The sequence below is a fragment of the Thalassophryne amazonica genome, chromosome 14, assembly GCF_902500255.1.
Source record: "Thalassophryne amazonica chromosome 14, fThaAma1.1, whole genome shotgun sequence".
Lineage (NCBI taxonomy): Eukaryota > Metazoa > Chordata > Actinopteri > Batrachoidiformes > Batrachoididae > Thalassophryne > Thalassophryne amazonica.
Genome location: NC_047116.1, coordinates 61629300 through 61652800, shown reverse-complemented (window position 1 = coordinate 61652800; position 23501 = coordinate 61629300).

Genomic DNA, 23501 nt, shown 5'->3' with positions numbered 1-23501 from the left:
GTGTTACCTGTGCTGCTCCACAGCCTGTCTAGTGGATTTTTATTTTATTTTAGCACTGTTGTCGTGCGTTACCTGTGCTGCTCCACAGCCTGTCTAGTGGATTTTTTTTTGTTTTAGCACTGTTGTCGTGCGTTGCCTGTGCTGCTCCACAGCCTGTCCAGTGGATTTTGATTTTGATTTTATTTTTTTTGGCACTGTTGTCGTGTGTTACCTGTGCTGCTCCACAGCCTGTCTAGTGGATTTTTATTTTATTTTTTACCACTGTTGTCGTGTGTTACCTGTGCTGCTCCGCAGCCTGTCCAGTGGATTTTTATTTTATTATTTTATTTATTTATTTATTTATTTATTTTTAGCACTGTTGTCGTGCGTTACCTGTGCTGCTCCACAGCCTGTCCAGTGGATTTTTATTTTATTTTTTAGCACTGTTGTCATGCGTTACCTGTGCTGCTCCACAGCCTGTCCAGTGGATTTTTATTTTATTTTTTACCACTGTTGTCGTGTGTTACCTGTGCTGCTCCACAGCCTGTCCAGTGGATTTTGATTTTGATTTTATTTTTTTGGGCGCTGTTGTCGTGCGTTACCTGTGCTGCTCCACAGCCTGTCCAGTGGATTTTTATTTAGCGCTGTTGTCGTGCGTTACCTGTGCTGCTCCACAGCCTGTCTAGTGGATTTTTATTTTGTTTTAGCACTGTTGTCGTGCGTTGCCTGTGCTGCTCCACAGCCTGTCCAGTGGATTTTTATTTTTATTTTATTTTTTAGCACTGTTGTTGTGCGTTACCTGTGCTGCTCCACAGCCTGTCCAGTGGATTTTTATTTTGTTTTAGCACTGTTGTTGTGCGTTACCTGTGCTGCTCCACAGCCTGTCTAGTAGATTTTTATTTTGTTTTAGCACTGTTGTCGTGCGTTACCTGTGCTGCTCCACAGCCTGTCTAGTGGATTTTTATTTTGTTTTAGCACTGTTGTTGTGCGTTACCTGTGCTGCTCCACAGCCTGTCTAGTGGATTTTTATTTTGTTTTAGCACTGTTGTCGTGCGTTACCTGTGCTGCTCCACAGCCTGTCTAGTGGATTTTTATTTTTATTTTTATTTTATTTTTTAGCACTGTTGTTGTGCGTTACCTGTGCTGCTCCACAGCCTGTCCAGTGGATTTTTATTTTTATTTTATTTTATTTTTTAGCACTGTTGTTGTGCGTTACCTGTGCTGCTCCACAGCCTGTCTAGTGGATTTTTATTTTGTTTTAGCACTGTTGTCATGCGTTGCCTGTGCTGCTCCACAGCCTGTCCAGTGGATTTTTATTTTTATTTTATTTTTTAGCACTGTTGTTGTGCGTTACCTGTGCTGCTCCACAGCCTGTCTAGTGTCGGATTCCCTGTTTGGGAATCCGCTAGCTTAGCATAGCTACTAGCTCTTAGCCGTTTTAGCATGGCGGCTTCTCCTGTCTCTCCTGCACTTTTCTGCTCTGGGTGTGAAATGTTTAGTTATTCCTCGGCCTCTTTTAGCAGTAACGGTACTTGTAATAAGTGCAGCTTATTCGTAGCTTTGGAGGCCAGGCTGGGCGAATTGGAGGCTCGGCTCCGCACCGTGGAAAATTCTACAGCTAACCAGGCCCCTGTAGTCGGTGCGGACCAAGGTAGCTTAGCCGCCGTTAGTTCCCCCCTGGCAGACCCCGTGCAGTCGGGAAGGCAGGCTGACTGGGTGACTGTGAGGAGGAAGCGTAGCCCTAAACAGAAGCCCCGTGTACACCGTCAACCCGTTCACATCTCTAACCGTTTTTCCCCACTCGACGATACACTCGCCGAGGATCAAACTCTGGTTATTGGCGACTCTGTTTTGAGAAATGTGAAGTTAGCGACACCAGCAACCATTGTCAATTGTCTTCCGGGGGCCAGAGCAGGCGACATCGAAGGACATTTGAAATTGCTGGCTAAGGCTAAGCGTAAATTTGGTAAAATTGTAATTCACGTCGGCAGTAATGACACTCGGTTACGCCAATCGGAGGTCACTAAAATTAACATTGAATCGGTGTGTAACTTTGCAAAAACAATGTCGGACTCTGTTGTTTTCTCTGGGCCCCTCCCCAATCAGACCGGGAGTGACATGTTTAGCCGCATGTTCTCCTTGAATTGCTGGCTGTCTGAGTGGTGTCCAAAAATGAGGTGGGCTTCATTGATAATTGGCAAAGCTTCTGGGGAAAACCTGGTCTTGTTAGGAGAGACGGCATCCATCCCACTTTAGAGGGAGCAGCTCTCATTTCTAGAAATCTGGCCAATTTTTTGGGATCCTCCAAACTGTGACTGTCTAGCGTTGGGACCAGGAGGCAGAGCTGTGGTCTTATACACCTCTCTGCAGCTTCTCTCCCCCTGCCATCCCCTCGTTGCCCCATCCCCATAGAGACGGTGCCTGCTCCCAGACCACCAATAACTAGCAAAAATCTATTTAAGCATAAAAATTCAAAAAGAAAAAATAATATAGCACCTTCAATTGCACCACAGACTAAAACAGTTAAATGTGGTCTATTAAACATTAGGTCTCTTTCTTCTAAGTCCCTGTTGGTAAATGATATAATAATTGATCAACGTATTGATTTATTCTGCCTAACAGAAACTTGGTTACAGCAGGATGAATATGTTAGTTTAAATGAGTCAACACCCCCGAGTCACACTAACTGTCAGAATGCTCGTAGCACGGGCCGGGGCGGAGGATTAGCAGCAATCTTCCATTCCAGCTTATTAATTAATCAAAAACCTAGACAGAGCTTTAATTCATTTGAAAGCTTGTATCTTAGTCTTGTCCATCCAAATTGGAAGTCCCAAAAACCAGTTTTATTTGTTATTATCTATCGTCCACCTGGTCGTTACTGTGAGTTTCTCTGTGAATTTTCAGACCTTTTGTCTGACTTAGTGCTTAGCTCAGATAAGATAATTATAGTGGGCGACTTTAACATCCACACAGATGCTGAGAATGACAGCCTCAACACTGCATTTAATCTATTATTAGACTCTATCGGCTTTGCTCAAAAAGTAAATGAGTCCACCCACCACTTTAATCATATTTTAGATCTTGTTCTGACTTATGGTATGGAAATAGAAGACTTAACAGTATTCCCTGAAAACTCCCTTTTGTCTGATCATTTTTTAATAACATTTACATTTACCCTGATGGACTACCCTGCAGTGGGGAATAAGTTTCATTACACTAGAAGTCTTTCAGAAAGCGCTGTAACTAGGTTTAAGGATATGATTCCTTCTTTATGTTCTCTAATGTCATATACCAACACAGAGCAGAGTAGCTACCTAAACTCTGTAAGGGAGTTAGAGTATCTTGTCAATAGTTTTACATCCTCATTGAAGACAACTTTGGATGCTGTAGCTCCTCTGAAAAAGAGAGCTTTAAATCAGAAGTGTCTGACTCCGTGGTATAACTCACAAACTCGTAGCTTAAAGCAGATAACCCGTAAGTTGGAGAGGAAATGGCGTCTCACTAATTTAGAAGATCTTCACTTAGCCTGGAAAAAGAGTTTGTTGCTCTATAAGAAAGCCCTTCGTGAAGCTAGGACATCTTTCTACTCATCACTAATTGAAGAAAATAAGAACAACCCCAGGTTTCTTTTCAGCACTGTAGCCAGGCTGACAAAGAGTCAGAGCTCTATTGAGCTGAGTATTCCATTAACTTTAACTAGTAATGACTTCATGACTTTCTTTGCTAACAAAATTTTGACTATTAGAGAAAAAATTACTCATAACCATCCCAAAGATGTATCGTTATCTTTGGCTGCTTTCAGTGATGCCGGTATTTGGTTAGACTCTTTCTCTCCGATTGTTCTGTCTGAGTTATTTTCATTAGTTACTTCATCCAAACCATCAACATGCTTATTAGACCCCATTCCTGCCAGGCTGCTCAAGGAAGTCCTACCATTATTTAATGCTTCAATCTTAAATATGATCAATCTATCTTTGTTAGTTGGTTATGTACCACAGGCCTTTAAGGTGGCAGTAATTAAACCATTACTTAAAAAGCCATCACTTGACCCAGCTATCTTAGCTAATTATAGGCCAATCTCCAACCTTCCTTTTCTCTCAAAGATTCTTGAGAGGGTAGTTGTAAAACAGCTAACTGATCACCTGCAGAGGAATGGTCTATTTGAAGAGTTTCAGTCAGGTTTTAGAATTCATCATAGTACAGAAACAGCATTAGTGAAGGTTACAAATGATCTTCTTATGGCTTCGGACAGTGGACTTATCTCTGTGCTTGTTCTGTTGGACCTCAGTGCTGCTTTTGATACTGTTGACCATAAAATTTTATTACAGAGATTAGAGCATGTCATAGGTATTAAAGGCATTGCGCTGCGGTGGTTTGAATCATATTTGTCTAATAGATTACAGTTTGTTCATGTAAATGGGGAATCTTCTTCACAGACTAAAGTTAATTATGGAGTTCCACAAGGTTCTGTGCTAGGACCAATTTTATTCACTTTATACATGCTTCCCTTGGGCAGTATTATTAGACGGTATTGCTTAAATTTTCATTGTTACGCAGATGATACCCAGCTTTATCTATCCATGAAGCCAGAGGATACGCACCAATTAGCTAAACTGCAGGATTGTCTTACAGACATAAAGACATGGATGACCTCTAATTTCCTGCTTTTAAACTCAGATAAAACTGAAGTTATTGTACTTGGCCCCACAAATCTTAGAAGCATGGTGTCTAACCAGATCGTTACTCTGGATGGCATTTCCCTGATCTCTGGTAATACTGTGAGAAATCTTGGAGTTATTTTTGATCAGGATATGTCATTCAAAGCGCATATTAAACAAATATGTAGGACTGCCTTTTTGCATTTACGCAATATCTCTAAAATCAGAAAGGTCTTGTCTCAGAGTGATGCTGAAAAACTAATTCATGCATTTGTTTCCTCTAGGCTGGACTATTGTAATTCATTATTATCAGGTTGTCCTAAAAGTTCCCTAAAAAGCCTTCAGTTGGTTCAGAATGCTGCAGCTAGAGTACTGACGGGGACTAGCAGGAGAGAGCATATCTCACCCGTGTTGGCCTCCCTTCATTGGCTTCCTGTTAATGCTAGAATAGAATTTAAAATTCTTCTTCTTACTTATAAGGTTTTGAATAATCAGGTCCCATCTTATCTTAGGGACCTCATAGTACCATATTACCCCATTAGAGCGCTTCGCTCTCAGACTGCGGGCTTACTTGTAGTTCCTAGGGTTTGTAAGAGTAGAATGGGAGGCAGAGCCTTCAGCTTTCAGGCTCCTCTCCTGTGGAACCAGCTCCCAATTCAGATCAGGGAGACAGATACCCTCTCTACTTTTAAGATTAGGCTTAAAACTTTCCTTTTCGCTAAGGCTTATAGTTAGGGCTGGATCGGGTGACCCTGGACCATCCCTTGGTTATGTTGCTTTAGACGTAGACTGTGTTTCATGATTATTGTATGGCCTTGCCTTGCAATGTGGAGCGCCTTGGGGCAACTGTTTGTTGTGATTTGGCGCTATACAAGAAAAAAGTTGATTGATTGATTGATTGATAACCATCCCAAAGACGTATCGTTATCTTTGGCTGCTTTCAGTGATGCCGGTATTTGGTTAGACTCTTTCTCGCCGATTGTTCTGTCTGAGTTATTTTCATTAGTTACTTCATCCAAACCATCAACATGTCTATTAGACCCCATTCCTACCAGGCTGCTCAAGGAAGCCCTACCATTATTTAATGCTTTGATCTTAAATATGATCAATCTATCTTTGTTAGTTGGCTATGTACCACAGGCTTTTAAGGTGGCAGTAATTAAACCATTACTTAAAAAGCCATCACTTGACCCAGCTAGCTTAGCTAATTATAGGCCAATCTCCAACCTTCCTTTTCTCTCAAAAATTCTTGAAAGGGTAGTTGTAAAACAGCTAACTGATCATCTGCAGAGGAATGGTCTATTTGAAGAGTTTCAGTCAGGTTTTAGAATTCATCATAGTACAGAAACAGCATTAGTGAAGGTTACAAATGATCTTCTTATGGCCTCGGACAGTGGACTCATCTCTGTGCTTGTTCTGTTAGACCTCAGTGCTGCTTTTGATACTGTTGATCATAAAATTTTATTCATTACAGAGATTAGAGCATGCCATAGGTATTAAAGGCACTGCGCTGCGGTGGTTTGAATCATATTTGTCTAATAGATTACAATTTGTTCATGTAAATGGGGAATCTTCTTCACAGACTAAAGTTAATTATGGAGTTCCACAAGGTTATGTGCTAGGACCAATTTTATTCACTTTATACATGCTTCCCTTAGGCAGTATTATTAGACGGTATTGCTTAAAATTTCATTGTTACGCAGATGATACCCAGCTTTATCTATCCATGAAGCCAGAGGACACACACCAATTAGCTAAACTGCAGGATTGTCTTACAGACATAAAGACATGGATGACCTCTAATTTCCTGCTTTTAAACTCAGATAAAACTGAAGTTATTGTACTTGGCCCCGCAAATCTTAGAAACATGGTGTCTAACCAGATCCTTACTCTGGATGGCATTACCCTGACCTCTAGTAATACTGCGAGAAATCCTGGAGTCATTTTTGATCAGGATATGTCATTCAAAGCGCATATTAAACAAATATGTAGGACTGTTTTTTTGCATTTACGCAATATCTCTAAAATTAGAAAGGTCTTGTCTCAGAGTGATGCTGAAAAACTAATTCATGCATTTATTTCCTCTAGGCTGGACTATTGTAATTCATTATTATCAGGTTGTCCTAAAAGTTCCCTAAAAAGCCTTCAGTTAATTCAAAATGCTGCAGCTAGAGTACTAACGGGGACTAGAAGGAGAGAGCATATCTCACCCATATTGGCCTCTCTTCATTGGCTTCCTGTTAATTCTAGAATAGAATTTAAAATTCTTCTTCTTACTTATAAGGTTTTGAATAATCAGGTCCCATCTTATCTTAGGGACCTCATAGTACCATATCACCCTAATAGAGCGCTTCGCTCTCAGACTGCAGGCTTACTTGTAGTTCCTAGGGTTTGTAAGAGTAGAATGGGAGGCAGAGCCTTCAGCTTTCAGGCTCCTCTCCTGTGGAACCAGCTCCCAGTTCAGATCAGGGAGACAGACACCCTCTCTACTTTTAAGATTAGGCTTAAAACTTTCCTTTTTGCTAAAGCTTATAGTTAGGGCTGGATCAGGTGACCCTGAACCATCCCTTAGTTATGCTGCTATAGACTTAGACTGCTGGGGGGTTCCCATGATGCACTGAGTGTTTCTTTCTCTTTTTGCTCTGTATGCACCACTCTGCATTTAATCATTAGTGATCGATCTCTGCTCCCCTCCACAGCATGTCTTTTTCCTGGTTCTCTCCCTCAGCCCCAACCAGTCCCAGCAGAAGACTGCCCCTCCCTGAGCCTGGTTCTGCTGGAGGTTTCTTCCTGTTAAAAGGGAGTTTTTCCTTCCCACTGTAGCCAAGTGCTTGCTCACAGGGGGTCGTTTTGACCGTTGGGGTTTTACATAATTATTGTATGGCCTTGCCTTACAATATAAAGCGCCTTGGGGCAACTGTTTGTTGTGATTTGGCGCTATATAAAAAAAAATTTGATTGATTGATCGATCATGTAATATACGTAATTTTAAATGATTATTACTACTACTGTATGTACTAATGTACTACAGAAGTGACCATATTTTGATAAACTGATCTTTCTGCCATTATGGAATCTATGAATGCAGTTATTCCAAATGAAAGTTCTCTTTAGATTCTTTCAGAAATAATAGGAAATAACACAAATACGGTGCATCTGGAAAGTATTCACAACGCTCCACTTTTCCCACATTTTATGTTACAGCCCTATTCTAAAATGGAGTAATTGTTTTCCCTCAAAATTCTATTCATAACACCCCATAATGACAACATGAAAAAGGTTGTATTGAAAAAAAAAGAAGAAACTACGTATACTTAAGTATTCACACCCTTTTCTCAATTCTTTGTTGATGCACCTTTAGCTGCATTTACAGCCTCAAGTCTTCTTGAATATGTTGCCACAAGCTTGGCACACCTATCTTTGGGCAGTTTTGCCCATTCCTCTTTGCAGCACCTCTCAGGCCAGATTGGATGGGGAGTGTCAGTGCACAGACATTTTCAGATCTCTCCAGAGATGTTCAATTGAATTCAGGTCTGGACTCTGGCTGGACCACTCAAAGCCATACACAGAGTTTTACTGAAGCCACTCCTTTGATATCTTGGCTGTGTGTTTAGGGTCATTGTCCTGCTGAAAGATGAACCGTCGCCCAAGTCTAAGGTCTTGAGCGTTTTGGAGCAGGTTTTCATCCAGGATGTCTCTGTACATTATGCATTCATCTTTCCCTCAATCCTGACTAGTCTCCCAGTTTCTACTGCTGAAAAACATCCCCACAGCATGATGCTGCCACCACCATGCTTCACTGTAGGGATGATGCCTGGTTTCCTCCAAATATGATGCCTGGCATTCACACCATAGAGTTCAATATTTGTCACATCAGACCAGAGAATTTGTTTATCATGGCCTAAGAGTCCTTCAGGTGCCTTTCGGCAAACTCCAGGTGGGCTGCCATGTGCCTTTTACTAAGGAGAAGCTTCCGTCTGGCCACTCTACCATACAGGACCGATTGTTGGATTGATACAGAGATGGTTGTCCTCCTGATGGTTCTCCTCTCTCCACAGAGGAATGTTGGAGCTCTGACAGAGTGACCATCGGGTTCTTGGTCACCTCCCTGACTAAGCCCCTTCTACCCCAATCACTCAGTTTCGATGCGGGCCCAGCTCTAGGAAGAGTCCTGGTGGATCTGAACTTCTTCCATTTACAGATGATGGAGGTCACTGTGCTCATTGGGACCTTCTAAGCAGCAGAAATGTTTCTGTAACCTTCCCCAGATTTGTGCCTTGAGACAATCCTGTCTCAGAGGTCTACAGACAATTCCTTTGACTTCATGCTTTGTTTGTGCTCTGACATGCACTGTCAACTGTGGGACCTTATATGTAGACAGGTGTGTGTCTTTCCAAATCATGTCTAATCATGTGAATTTACCCCAGATGGACTCCAATTAAGCTTTAGAAACATCTCAAGGATGATAAATGGAAACAAGATGCATCTGAGCTCAATTTTAAACTTCATGGCAAAGGCTGTGAATATTTATGTACATGTGATTTCTTTTTTCTTTTTTAATAAATTTTCTTAAATCTCAAAAAGCCTTTGTAAACATTGTCATTATGGGGTATTGTGTATAGAATTTTGAGGGAAAAAAGAATTTTATACATTTTGAAATAAGGTCGTAACATAACAGAATGTGGAAAAAGTGAAGTACTGAATACTTTCTGGATGCACTGTAGTATGTCATGGATACAATGACAGAATCTGATGATGAACCAAGTCAGATTGTTTTGTTATTATTGTGAAAAAAAAAAATCTTGCCATGACCTCTCGGGCCTCTGTATTAAAGTGACAATAAAATGTCCAAATAAATAAATAAAATTAAGTGAGCGGTCCTTTAATTCTGGCCTCCTCAAGATGGCGCTGCATACAAACAAACTAACCAGTTGCACAGCCGCATCCAAGAATGATTTGACCACATTTAATTGGAGCAACACGTGTTCATAAGTGTATGTTGACAGTCTGAAAACTGCAGTGTTCAGACACAACAGTGTGTGTGTAAATCACCAAAATGACACATAAAAAGCTGTGCAGCCCTGATCATTAGTGAAATGTTTACTTAATAATAACAATAATAAAAATAATAATGTTTGTAGTGACTGGAAACTTGTCAAACTGTGTGTGCAGAACTACGGTGAAATCAAATGGTCATTAGCTTTTTAGACTGATGGACACAGTGTTGGTAAGTGTGCCTCTGTACACCACCACAGTGCAAGTGACATTTAAACAAGATGTGTAGGCACTTATTTTTAATCACAGAAGATTAACAATCCAAGAGCATTAAATCAAATCAATTCAATTTTATTTATATAGCGCTAAATCACAACAAACAGTTGCCCCAAGGTGCTTTATATTGTAAGGCAAGGCCATACAATAATTACGGAAAAACCCCAACGGTCAAAACGACTCCCTGTGAGCAAGCACTTGGCAACAGTGGGAAGGAAAAACTCCCTTTTAACAGGAAGAAACCTCCAGCAGAACCAGGCTCAGGGAGGGGCAGTCTTCTGCTGGGACTGGTTGGGGCTGAGGGAGAGAACCAGGAAAAAGACATGCTGTGGAGGGGAGCAGAGATCAATCACTAATGATTAAATGCAGAGTGGTGCATACAGAGCAAAAAGAGAAAGAAACACTCAGTGCATCATGGGAACCCCCCAGCAGTCTAAGTCTATAGCAGCATAACTAAGGGATGGTTCAGGGTCACCTGATCCAGCTCTAACTATAAGCTTTAGCAAAAAGGAAAGTTTTAAGCCTAATCTTAAAAGTAGAGAGGGTGTCTGTCTCCCTGATCTGAATTGGGAGCTGGTTCCACAGGAGAGGAGCCTGAAAGCTGAAGGCTCTGCCTCCCATTCTACTCTTACAAACCCTAGGAACTACAAGTAAGCCTGCAGTCTGAGAGCGAAGCGCTCTATTGGGGTGATATAGTACTATGAGGTCCCTAAGATAAGATGGGACCTGATTATTCAAAACCTTATAAGTAAGAAGAAGAATTTTAAATTATTTTCTAGAATTAACAGGAAGCCAATGAAGAGAGGCCAATATGGGTGAGATATGCTCTCTCCTTCTAGTCCCTGTCAGTACTCTAGCTGCAGCATTTTGAATTAACTGAAGGCTTTTCAGGGAACTTTTAGGACAACCTGATAATAATGAATTACAATAGTCCAGCCTAGAGGAAATAAATGCATGAATTAGTTTTTCAGCATCACTCTGGGACAAGACCTTTCTAATTTTAGAGATATTGCGCAAATGCAAAAAAGCAGTCCTACATATTTGTTTAATATGCGCATTAAGAATAATATCACTTTAAAGATTTAGGAATTACAGCTGTTGTTTTACACCATCCCCCTATTTTCACAGGACGTAAGTAATTGGACATAATAAATACTATAATTATTGTTCAGTTGTCATCAGACAAGTCATCGAAGGCCTTCAACTTAATTACATCATTTGTGTGATCAAAATTGCATGCCTGCCTGCCTGAAGTTAGTTATTCTGCACAGATTTGCCATGGAGTCCCATACTGTTTGTATTTTTTAATTATCAATCAATCAACTTTTTTCTTATATAGCGCCAAATCACAACAAACAGTTGCCCCAAGGCGCTCCATATTGTAAGGCAAGGCCATACAATAATTATGAAAAACCCCAACGGTCAAAACGACCCCCTATGAGCAAGCACTTGGCCACAGTGGGAAGGAAAAACTCCCTTTTAACAGGAAGAAACCTCCAGCAGAACCAATGTATTATTAATGTGAATTAAATCCAGGAGTTTCAGTGACTTGGAAATATTTATGTATCTGTCCAGTAACTTTTGGGGAATAAAAGGGCTGTAAAAGAGAGTATTTGTGCTATTTGTAAAGTGATGATTTGTATTTGAAAAAAAAGTCCTTATATTTAATTTTGCACAGTTTTTTATGGACTCTGGAAATGGAGGAGCAATTAATATGAATGGCTGTAAGTCCTGTATGATTAATGTGATATTTTTTAAAGGCTTTGAATTAAGATAAAACTCTACACTACAAGCATACATGGTACATGGACTGCATTTATGTAGCGCTTTTCCATCTGCATCAGACGCTCAAAGCGCTTTACAATAATGCCTCTCATTCACCCCAATGTCAGGGTGCTGCCATACAAGGTGCTAACTACACACTGGGAGCAATATATCGTTGCGTGGCCAAAGGATGAAATCCATCTCCTGTGTACAACCTATCACATCCCTTCGCCTTGACTGGTATCAGGGAACATGTAGTTGTATAACATCTTTTGTCAGGAGTTCTTTGGAGCTCTCAAGAGAGTAGCTAGAATCCAGCACACCACGTATATGATGTTTTCTTCATAGTTGTTGGTCATCACTGGCACCACTTCAGCTACTTCAAAAAGTGCAGACTTCTTCTTTTCTTTGAATACGAAGGTTATATAAATCTTGAAGTCAAACTGATCAGCCAAAGATTCCTTCTTCTGAAGCTGAGCTTGTAGTTGTAGTCTCCGTAGTCTATTCCTTGTTTGATTCTTCCTGAGGCTGGGTCCTGCATGGTTGGATTTAAATAGTATTTCAGCTCCACTGTAGTGGTGTGCAAAGGCAAAATTACAAAAATTCTGTCACTGTTCAACTACTTATGGACCTGACTGTACATTAATGTAAATATATTGCAGATACACTAATTATATAATGCTTACCATTTCCTATGCTGGTGGACTCGTGGTGCTGTAACACTAACTGGTTAATGGGTTATTTTGGAGCTGAATACTGAAAACTGGTTATATTTGAATATTCTAAACATAGTTGTGGTCAGAAGTTGACCAATATTCATCATGGCCTTTTGTAATGGGGGAATAAAAACCCCAAGAATACAGTGCATACATTTAAATTTATGTTGAATATTACGCAATCAAAATACACACAGTGTCAAAAATATACATTCATCTAATTTGATTATTAATTCAATGGATTGACCAACCCACAGTGTGATGGGAAAGACCAAGGGGCTCAGTGAAGATCTGAGAAAGAGGACTGTAGTCTTACACAATTCAGGAATTCAACATTATCTGTTCAAATCACTGTACATACGAACATATTATTTAGAGGTGCAGCTGCTTTGCCAAGGTCTAGAAGAAGACCCAAACGGTCACCCTTAGCTCAGAGGAAATTGGTTTAGATGGTCTGGAATAATCCAGGAACTTCAAGGCACAGGCCTGCCTACTAGAAGAACTAGAAGCTGCTGGAAAGACAGTGTCACTGTCTACAGTCAAGCAAATTGTCTATGGTCATGGACTAAGAGGACACCACCCAAAAAAAGAAGGCCTTACTTCAAAATTTGCACCTTCAGGCTCAACTAATATATACAACTGACCACACAGAAAAAAAAAACTCCTTCTGGAGGAATGTTTTGTGGTCAGATATAACAAAAATTGAATTATTTGGGCACAGTGACCAGAGGCATGTTTGCAGGAGTAAAGAGGCAAGGAACCTCAAGAAGACGCCACCAGTTGTTAAGCTTGGTGGAGTTAGCACCATGCTTTGGGGCTGTTTTGCTGTCAGTGCAACTGGTGCATATGCACAAAGCCTGTTGAAAAGATGTGTGGACTGTGCTCAAACGTCATGCCAGGAAACCAGAAAATTTAATTGATCCTCTACCAATTATGGAAAGACAAGTGGCCAAATATTTGACCAGAATTCTGCCAGAATTTTCTTAGATTGTTGATGGCTACCACAACCAGCTGATCCATCTCATTTCATGGAATGTTCCCAAACCAATGACTGCTTTGTCCACCCATCCAGTGGAAACACATGTCCACACCTCCTCCAGAAAAAGCTGAGGTCATTTTATGTAACTTGAAGGTGAAGGCCACAGTTATTCATTTATTTGGCTACAAGTACATTGTTTGTATACTACATTGCAAAGGGCCAAACCATAAACAGAGAGTTTTATGAAAACTTCTGGCAGCTACAGGAGCCTGTCAACACCAAAAACTCAGTGAAGCTGATGTAGGCTGATTTGTTTGATCAGAACAGTGCCCCAGATCACCAGTGAAAATAGGGAGCTGCAGTTTCCCGAGCCAGTCTTGAAGGATAACTGAAAGCTTGGATTCTGGGACCAGGACCAGGTGGGACACATGGGGCAGAGACCAGGAACTGAGGGAATGAAGAAACAGATGATGAGTGATTGCACTCGTAACACTGGAAGCCTTAAACAATTCACAGTTCACCAAAGGCTTAAAATAGAATTGTTCACAGTTCTGGGAATAATGTTTTCCTTTTAGAAAATAAGGTTTACTGTTCAGAAAGAGTTCACACTTAATAAATTGTCTCCAGAGGTCTGAGGTTAAGTGCTGTGTGTTTGTGACGCAGTTCCAATTAAGCAGGACTTGATGGCAGGGCTCATAATTGTTCAATGCCAGACTTCATACAGTTTTTATGAAGAGTTCTTGGAACAGTTCTTTATCATAGCACAGTCACAGACAGCAGCCTTCAGGCTAACTTGGCCAACTAGTTAGCCTTCACAATGATTATATAACACTAAACTCTTACCATTTCCTATGCATTGGGAAATGGTAAGAGCGTTGTCTGTGTGACATCACCCAGGGGAGACCTGAAACAGCTGAAATTACATTAGGGCATTTCACACATAGTGCGAATATGTACAACTCAGGGCAACTCCCAGCAGAACAGCTACTTCTAAATATGTAGTAGTTATGTCCATCATCAGCACCAGTTTAGGTCCCTTCCAAGCACCTGCTTGGAAGCAGCAGGAAGACGCGGTCATGGTCATAGCGAGGTATCAGACTCGGTCCTCAGATCATCTCCAGGTCATGGATCATGGCACATCAGCATCATGGAACAGTCTGGAAGAATCTGGCACTGTTGATCTAAAAGTCTGAGTTTAAATAGTCTGTCTCTAATCTGCCGCTCATTCACAGCAGGTGTGTGGCTGAGGTGAGTGGTGAGACACAGCAGGAATAAAACATAATACAGGGCGCCATCTGGGGAAAAAACTAACACAAGACAGTCAGGTTAAAAAACAGTATAAAAACCAGGAATCAGGGAGAACCACAACAGAGTGGTTATCAAAGCTGCATGTGACTGTGACTTCCAACTGACTGACCGTTGACCAAAACCTTTCTGGATTTAATACCATCTAACTTGAAGAAATACCAGCCCGGTGATGACTGTAAATCTGTACTTGAGAACCGAGAGCTTCTACATTACAAGGATCCAAACACTCAACACCACTGAAAGAAGTGTTTAGATCTCAAAGGGATCAATGTAGAAAAATAATCCACACATGGTCTGACCCACAAGGGAAACATGGTTAACCTTCGTATTAGCTTTGTCTCACAACCCCTAAGCAGACACACAATACATGAGCATCAGCTCAAAGTATGAAGGATGAACCAAGAGACATCTGCACTCTCTCCTGTCTATTTCTTTGTAAATGAGCAGCAACAATACCATGACCCCTCTGGACACAAGTTAAAAAAGCATTAGAGATCTGTTGTTTTATAATGATGATCTGGACAGACTAGATATAATCTGTTATAATAAGGTACTGTTTTGCCAGTAATACTGATGAATCAGACTGCATAGTCATGCTGATTGTCTCACTTTACGTGTTTCTGTGCGTGCAAACTGGGTGCTGTAAGCACATGAAGACAGTTTTTGTTGCTTGAGACAAAAAAAAAAAGTCTACTAATGACAAAATAATTCCATTACCTCATCATCAAAATACCATTCAGAATGGAAGCCACAAAAGATGAAGGCAACTCCTCTGATGTGAGGAAAATATCCTCTATCATGATGGAAACTTAAAAAAAAGGTAAACACAGTAGAAACATGTCCTTATTACATACAGTGTTTGACAGTAACATCACACCTTAGTTTGCAGTGATGGAATCGTGCGCAAATGGAAGTGACTTGTTGAGAAGACAGCCCTGCTTTAAAATTATTCCAGACATCCACGGCCAGGTTTAAACATAGTCTACATGGACGGGATACTGGACAAACCCGCTGTGACGTCACCCATGTATTTTATGATGAAGCTCACATAGTGATGTGGATGTCACCATCTTCACAGCGCTAAACACCACCTAACGCACTGATAAAGAGCACAGACTGCATCTACTGGACAATGCCTGTGCGACATCACCCAGTGGTTTTCTATAGACACCTGAAACACTTGAAACTACATTAGGGCCCCTTCACACATAGTGCGAATATGTACAACTCAGGGCAACTCCCAGTGGAACAGCTCATATGAGCGCACCATGAAACATCGCACTGACGGGCAGGCGTGCACAATGCCAGAAGACAGTTCGTGCATGTGGGAACACAGTGCCAGCAGCCGTGCCATATGTAACCACATCACAGCAGCTGCTGTGAAAAAAAAAAAAAATTATAAAATTAAAAATACATGTTGAAACGGTTTTGTGCACACTGGAACACAATGCGAGCAGCAGTGTGATGTGTAACCACATTGCGCAGCTGCTATGAAAATAAAAAATAAAAAATACATGTTACCCATGGGATTTGAGTATAGCAGCACATGGGATAAGAAGCACACAGAGTATCAAAAGTGAAAGTAAAAAAAAAAAAAAATGTGCAAATATAAATATAAATACAAATACACAATATAAATACCAGGCATACTGATCAATATTGATTTACTGGCTAATAGTGTTCTCATTCTCATTCCCATCCCCTGTCTTCCTGTTACTCCTCCTCCCCCCGAGTGAGGAGTTGTACAGTCTGATGGCCTGAGGGACAAATGAGTTTTTCAGTCTGTTGGTCCTGCACTTGGGAAGGAGCAGTCTGTGGCTGAAGAGGCTCCTCTAGTTGCTGATGATGGTGTGCAGAGGGTGACTGGCATCAACCATAAAGTCCAGCAGTTTGTCCAGTGTTCTCTTCTCTGACACTGTCACCAGAGAGTCCAGCTTCATGCCAACCATAGAACCAGCCCATCTGATCAGTTTGTTCACCCTGGATGTGTCCTTCTTGGATGTGCTGCCACCCCCCCCCCAGTACACCACAGCATAAAAGAGGACGCTGGCTACCACAGACAGGTAGAACATCCACAGGAGTTTCCTGCAGATGTTAAACGACCGCAGTGTCCTCAGGAAGTACAGCCTGCTCTGTCCCTTCCTGTACAGGTGGTTGGTGTGGGTTGTCCAGTCTAGTTTGCTGTCCAGCCACAGCCCGAGGTACTTGTAGGAGTCCACAGCCTCCACCTCAACTCCCTCGATTAGAACTGGTCCCGGTCTTGGTCTGGACTCGTCAAAGTCAATGACCAGTTCCTTTGTCTTCGAGGTGTTGAGCTGTAGATGGTTTTTGTGGCACCAGGCAGCAAAGTCCTTCCCTAGGCTCTGTCATCCCTGATGCATCCAACAATGGCTGTGTCATCTGTGAACGTCTGGATGTGACACAGCTCAGAGTTGTAGCAGAAGTCAGAGGTGTACAGGGTGAAGAGAAGAGGGGCCAGCACCGTGCCCTGGGGTGACACCTGTGTCTGTCTGTCACCATGTTGAGAGTCAGCAGGCTTCTCAACATGGCGATGCACAAGGCTCGCTCCAAAACAGAGCACATTCCAATAGGATGCCGTGTTAAAATGTCCAACTTTAGAGGAGAAATAAACATGTTCACAGGCTGGTACAAAAACAGGTTTGGTCTCTATAGATAGTTTCTGCATCCATGACAGCTATATGGGAGGGGGTTTCTAACTTCCTAGTTTAAGATGTTTTAAGCCACAAAGTTCTGTATAATTGTGGGCGACATCACAGTTACTTCTTGATACATCATTGTCAGTCTTGAACAAACTTGATATATGTCGTCATTATGGCCATCATTAGCATCAATTTTAAAATCTGGGACAAATTTTCAAACTGCTGAAAAATTTCATCCCGATTCGCAAAATTGTTGCTAGTGTGTGGTAACTTCTGGGTATTCGTACTCTTAACAACTTCAGTGATGTTCAAACATCTTTAAATGGGAATTTCTAGTGAGTATGGCTTGAAACTTGTTTGATCGTGCTCCGTCAGGGTAAAAATTTGAAGCCAAAGCAGCATTTATCGTGGTTCTAGCCAAGGGCACAGCTCCTTATTTTCACTTTCGGGTGGGTTTTCAGGTCTGCACTTTATAAGCCAGCCTGTTAGGAGGCAAGCCCGATTAAGTTGTTTTATCCTGTTTTTGCACTTTTTTTGGATTGTGGGTGATCATACTAGAATGGCACCCTGTGAAATAAGAGTCTAATGGATCATCTAAGACATCGCTGCTACAATATTCACACTGAGTGAAAGCCTCATCTTATTTAATGATGTATACTAACAGTGTTAGCACTTTTCAGCAACTATTGGCAGCCTAATCCATTAGGGCCACTTAATGCATGATTACTCATAACTTTTAAAGTCCACACCAAAGCTAATTGTTAGGACAGTGGTGTCCAAACTATTCCAGAAAGGGCTGAGAGGGTGCAGGTTTTCCTTGCAGCCACTGACTTCAGCAGGTGATTTCACTGATTAACATCACTTTGAGCAGGTGAGATGAGTTCATCAATGAAATCACCAGCTGGAGTCAGTGGCTGCAAAGAAAACCTGCACCCTCTCGGCCCTTTCTGGAATAGTTTGGAGACCACTGTGTTAGGAGAACCACCACGCAGTCTCCAAAAGTATGATTTAATTTCACACCAGAACAGACAATAGCCTGTTAGCTGGTGGTTTGGACTCAAAGACAAAGAGAGGGGCATGTTCAGGCTTGTATTTGTCACACACTGAGCTACCCACACACTGCTCCGCCCCTTTATGCATTAAATATTTAATAGTGAAACAGAATGGGCGGGGCAGTCAACATGGCAATGCCTTGACACAGGCTTTGTTTCAGCTGTTTCAGGTCTCTAAAACCTATGACCCTGTTGAGAAACAAGCAGCCTTTGTCCAGTCTGTGGTTGAAACAAAAAATGAGGCTTTTTGAATTGTTTTTATGCCTTTTGAATTGTTTTGATGTGTTTTTTTTTATTCTTTTTACTCTTTTATTATGCCTTTGATCTTTTGATTCAATTTATTTTGTTTTTCGAATTGTGTTGTGTGACGCGCCTCGAGGTGACCATGTTGTGATTTGGCGCTATATAAATTAATACATTTGAATTTGAATTTTTGCTGACCCAAATGAACAAACTGCTTCACAAAACGATTCACTGTATGAAAATGGCTTCAGTCACTGTTTCATGACACTTAAAACATCCATCTATCCATTTTCTATACATGGTTAGTCCAGTTAAGGGTTGCGGGGGAGGTGGAGCCTATCCCAGTAGTCATGGGGCGTGAGGCAGGGTACAACCTGGACAGGAAGTCAATCTGTCGCATGGCCACATATAGACAAACACACACATTCACACCCACACACACACCTACGGACAATTTAAAGTTTCCAGTTCATCTAACCTGCATGTCTGTGAAGGTGGGAGGAAGCCGGAGGGAACCCACGCAAACATGGGGAGAACATGCAAACTCCACACAGAAAGGCCAGAGGTGGGAATCGATCCCATGACCTCCTTGCTGTGAGGCAACAGTGCTAACTACTAAGCCACTATGCTGCCAACACTTTAAACATGAACTAATTAATTAACTGGTTCAGAAACCATTCAGTTTTTCTTTTGCTAATGTGCATATTAAAGCACAGTGGTTAGTGTGGGTTCTTCTCTAAACTCACAGTCAGACAATCAAATCCATATTACTCCTGTCTGTGTGTTGATGTATCCAAGGCATTGCAACCCAAATCTGTCCTACTTGGATCTGGGTCTGAGGTTGGTAAACAGCCTGTAGAAACTTTGCTACGTGACAGAATTAGTACAAAAACCACAGATCTAAAGATCTCTGGTTATCCCACAAGATACAATAATGTGCAAATAAGGATGTGCTTTTCAAAAAACAAAAACATTAAAACACAAAATTATGTCCACCTGTCTACCTCATGAAGTGAACATTGTTTAGCCTTTCTGAAGAATTTATGAGAAATTATTCCATGAATATGATTACATCAAATCTTCCTGTTGGCATCCAAGCACAAACACATTACTGACTCAGTGTCTGTGTAGAAATGTGACTCTGAGAATAAGAATCTGTCAGAAATCAGTTATTGAAGAGATAAAGGGATCTGTTCCTGATTCAACAAAAATCTCCACCCAAATCTAAACCAGAGTTTGTCTTGACTGAGGTTCTAACAGGTATGGAACACTCTAAAATGGACTCAAAGAACTCTTGATAACTGGGCAAGGTTAAAAGATAATGGTTTGTTTGCATCAGTAATGTTTCTGAACAGGGTCATAAATAATCCTAAACATTTTGTTATGATTAAGTGACAAATACGCAAAATTCTAATGCGACATTACAAAACCAGAAATTGAACACAAACTTTTTGGAGAAGTCCCACAAGTCCCTTCTTCGGGACTTGTTGTGGGACTGTCTTGGTTGACACGCCTCTGCAACGTCGCATGGCAGTCGGGGACAGTGCCTCTGGATTGGCAGACCGGGGTGGTGGTTCCTCTGTTTAAGAAGGGGGACCGGAGGGTGTGTTTCAACAACAGGGGGATCACACTTCTCAGCCTCACGGTAAGGTCTATTCCAGAGTACTGGAGAGGAGAATTCGACCGATAGTTGAACCTCGGATTCAGGAGGAGCAGTGTGGTTTTCGTCCTGGTCGCGGCACACTGGACCAGCTCTACACCCTCCATTGGGTGCTCGAGGGTTCATGGGAGTGCGCCCAACCAGTCCACATGTGCTTTGTGGATCTAGAGAAGGTGTTCGACCGTGTCCCTTGAGGTGCCCTGTGGGGGGTGCTCCGGGAGTACGGGGTCCTTTGCTAAAGGCTATCCGGTCCCTGTACGACCGCAGCAGGAGCTTGGTTCGCATTGCCGGTAGTAAGTCAAGCCTGTTTCCAGTGCACGTTGGCCTCTGCCAGGGCTGCCCTTTGTCACCGGTTCTGTTCATTACCTTTATGGACAGAATTTCTAGGCGCAGTCAGGGTGTAGAGGGGATCCGGTTTGGGAACCACAGAATCTCATCTCTGCTGTTTGTGGAGGATGTGGTTCTGTTGGCTTCCTCAAATCAGGACCTTCAGTGTGCAATGGGGCAGTTTGCATCCAAGTGTGAAGCGTCCGGGATGAAAATCAGCACCTCCAAATCCGAGACAATAGTTCTCGACTGGAAAAAGGTGCTTTGTCCTCTACAGATTGGTGGAGTGTCCTTGCCTCAAGTGGAGGAGTTTAAGTATCTCGGGGTCTTGTTCACAAGTGAGGGACAGATGGAATGTGAGATTGATAGACGGATCGGTGCAGCATCTGCAGTGATGTGGCCGCTGTATCGGACAGTCGTGGTGAAGAGAGAGCTGAGCAGTGGGGCAAAGCTCTTGATTTACCGATCGATCTACATTCTGACCCTCACCTATGGTCATGAGATTTGGCTCATGACCGAAAGAACAAGATCGCGAGTACAGGTGGCCGAGATGAGTTTCCTCCGCAGGGTGGCTGGGCCCTCCCTTAGAGATAGGGTGAGGAGCTCGGTCACTCGGGAGGAGCTCGGAGTTGAGCAACTGCTCCTCCACATCGAAAGGAGCCAGCTGAGGTGGCTCGGGCATCTTTTCCGGATGTCCCCTGGGTGCCACGCTGGAGGGACTATGTCTCTCAGCTGGCTTAGGAACGCCTCGGGGTTCCCCCGGAGGAGCTGGGGGAGGTGTGTGTGGATCGGGAGGTCTGGGCGGCTTTGCTTGACCTGCTGCCCCTGCGACCCGACTCCGGATGAAGCGGAAGAAAATGGATGGCTGGATGGATGGATGGATTTTTGGAGAAAATCTGTTTTTGCTTTAAATGTTTAACAGTGCCTGTCAGCAGTCACAGTTAATTTAGCAGATAACTGTTCAGTTCAGTGACTGTAAATGCTGCAGACAGTTATGATCCAAATAATGTGTGTTCAATAAGGACAGTCACCAGAATGATATTCTCTTTTTCTGTCAGTGAGACACAAATCCGTCTGTCTGTCCATCCATCCATCCCTCCATCCATCACCTGTCTAGGAACAAGTCATCTCTGAAGCAGATTAACTAATGGAACCAACTTAAATCCTTCACATCCTCTTGTTAGATCACAAACGGTTCTCAGGACACGTGAGATATATACTTCCTGCATTTTGTTCTGAGTCTTTTCCCACTTGGACATCCCTGGAAAATCCTAAGAGGTAGGTGTCAGGATGCATCAGAATCAGATGCTAATTAGTTGGCCAACTGAGATGTTTTGGGAATCTGATTAGCCACTATGGGTTGTGCAATCAGAGTTTGAAGAAGCAGAAGTAGCAGCAAAACAAGCTTAATTTAACTGATTCATAATGTCAAACTGGGCCATCAGCTGGTTCATAGTACATTTAGAGTGATTCAGTGATTCGTACATTAAGGTAGTCGCATCTGCTACGTTAAAATCCATATTTGGTAATTGCTTAATTGTTACACCCCTATAAGCCACAAACAAATCTGTGTCAGGATAAATTATGTGTTTTTACAGTCATTTTTCTTAACAGTATGTTACCTGGAACAAGGTTTACCTTCATTACATTCTCTAATGACAACCAACTTTTGCACAAATTCATTTTCTTTGTCAATCACAGACTCTCTGAGTGTGGATATATAAAATGAGTCCTCTAAACAACAGCCACTCTTACACTGAGTCAGTATGTGTCAGTACGCTGCTTAGGAGACAATCTGGTGAACATGCTTTTGTCCTGACTCCAGGGATGACTGGTTTGTTTAAAAAAAGGTTAGGGCCATCATGTGTTTCTGATTTGGGCCCAATTCAAGTTGTCATATAAAATATTAGAGCCGATAGGATCTCTAATGACTTTCGATAATAATCTCCTGGGTATGTGTTTTGTGGACTTTGCTGCACAGGCGGGGCACATTTCTGTGAAAACACGGGAGCACGTGTGGCACAGAGCAAGAGAGCAAGAGAAAGACAATCACATCCAGAGAGAGGTGGTGCATTCTGGCAGACAGTAGGAATCCATTTCACGCCCAGATGAAAGCAGTATGAGAAGGGGAATGTGTATTTGTAGCGTGTGTGATAGGTGTGGTAGGACAGGGGTTAGGCCTGTTAACTTTTACTAAGTGGAGGAGCGAGGGAGGGGCTGCTTCATAACTGGGAGCAACACATTTTCAGTTCAATAAATGACAAATCCAAGTGGAGAAAGCAATCTGTACAGCATTATGTTTTGTATAGATTCAGCCTTCACACACTACAGTACACTAGACACCGAGGAATGTCTTGGCTGACAAACTTCTTTAATGTTGTATGAAGGTCACAGATCCTACCTGCAGGCAGGTGGACAGGTGTGGTTTCCAGTTTTAAAACAGGGAATCATAACTTGTGTTCCATTTCTCAGTTTGCTTGGGAAAGCTTGTACAAGAGTGTGAAAAAAGACTTGGACTGATCGCTGAACTGCAGATCCAGAAGGAACAATACAGTTTCCATCTAGGCATACAAATAGCTGACCAGCTCTTTACCCATTTAAGGATCCTGGATTGGGCACGAGAATTACCCATATTGTCTGCAAATGCTTTGTGCACCCAGGTTCCATCAGAATTGTGCCTTGTGCAAGCAAACTGCTACCCTGAGTGAAAGTGTTGCTGCAACTGAGGAAGACTTTCAACTCAAAATTATGATGTGATTTTAATAGAAGATGCATGTTTACAGATTTAGAATAACATGTGAAGCTCCTGACTGTTGCTGTGATGTGCTCTGGTTTGTGCAGGTGCAGGAAGAAAGTGGACATGGTAATGTTATCAGTTTTCCTT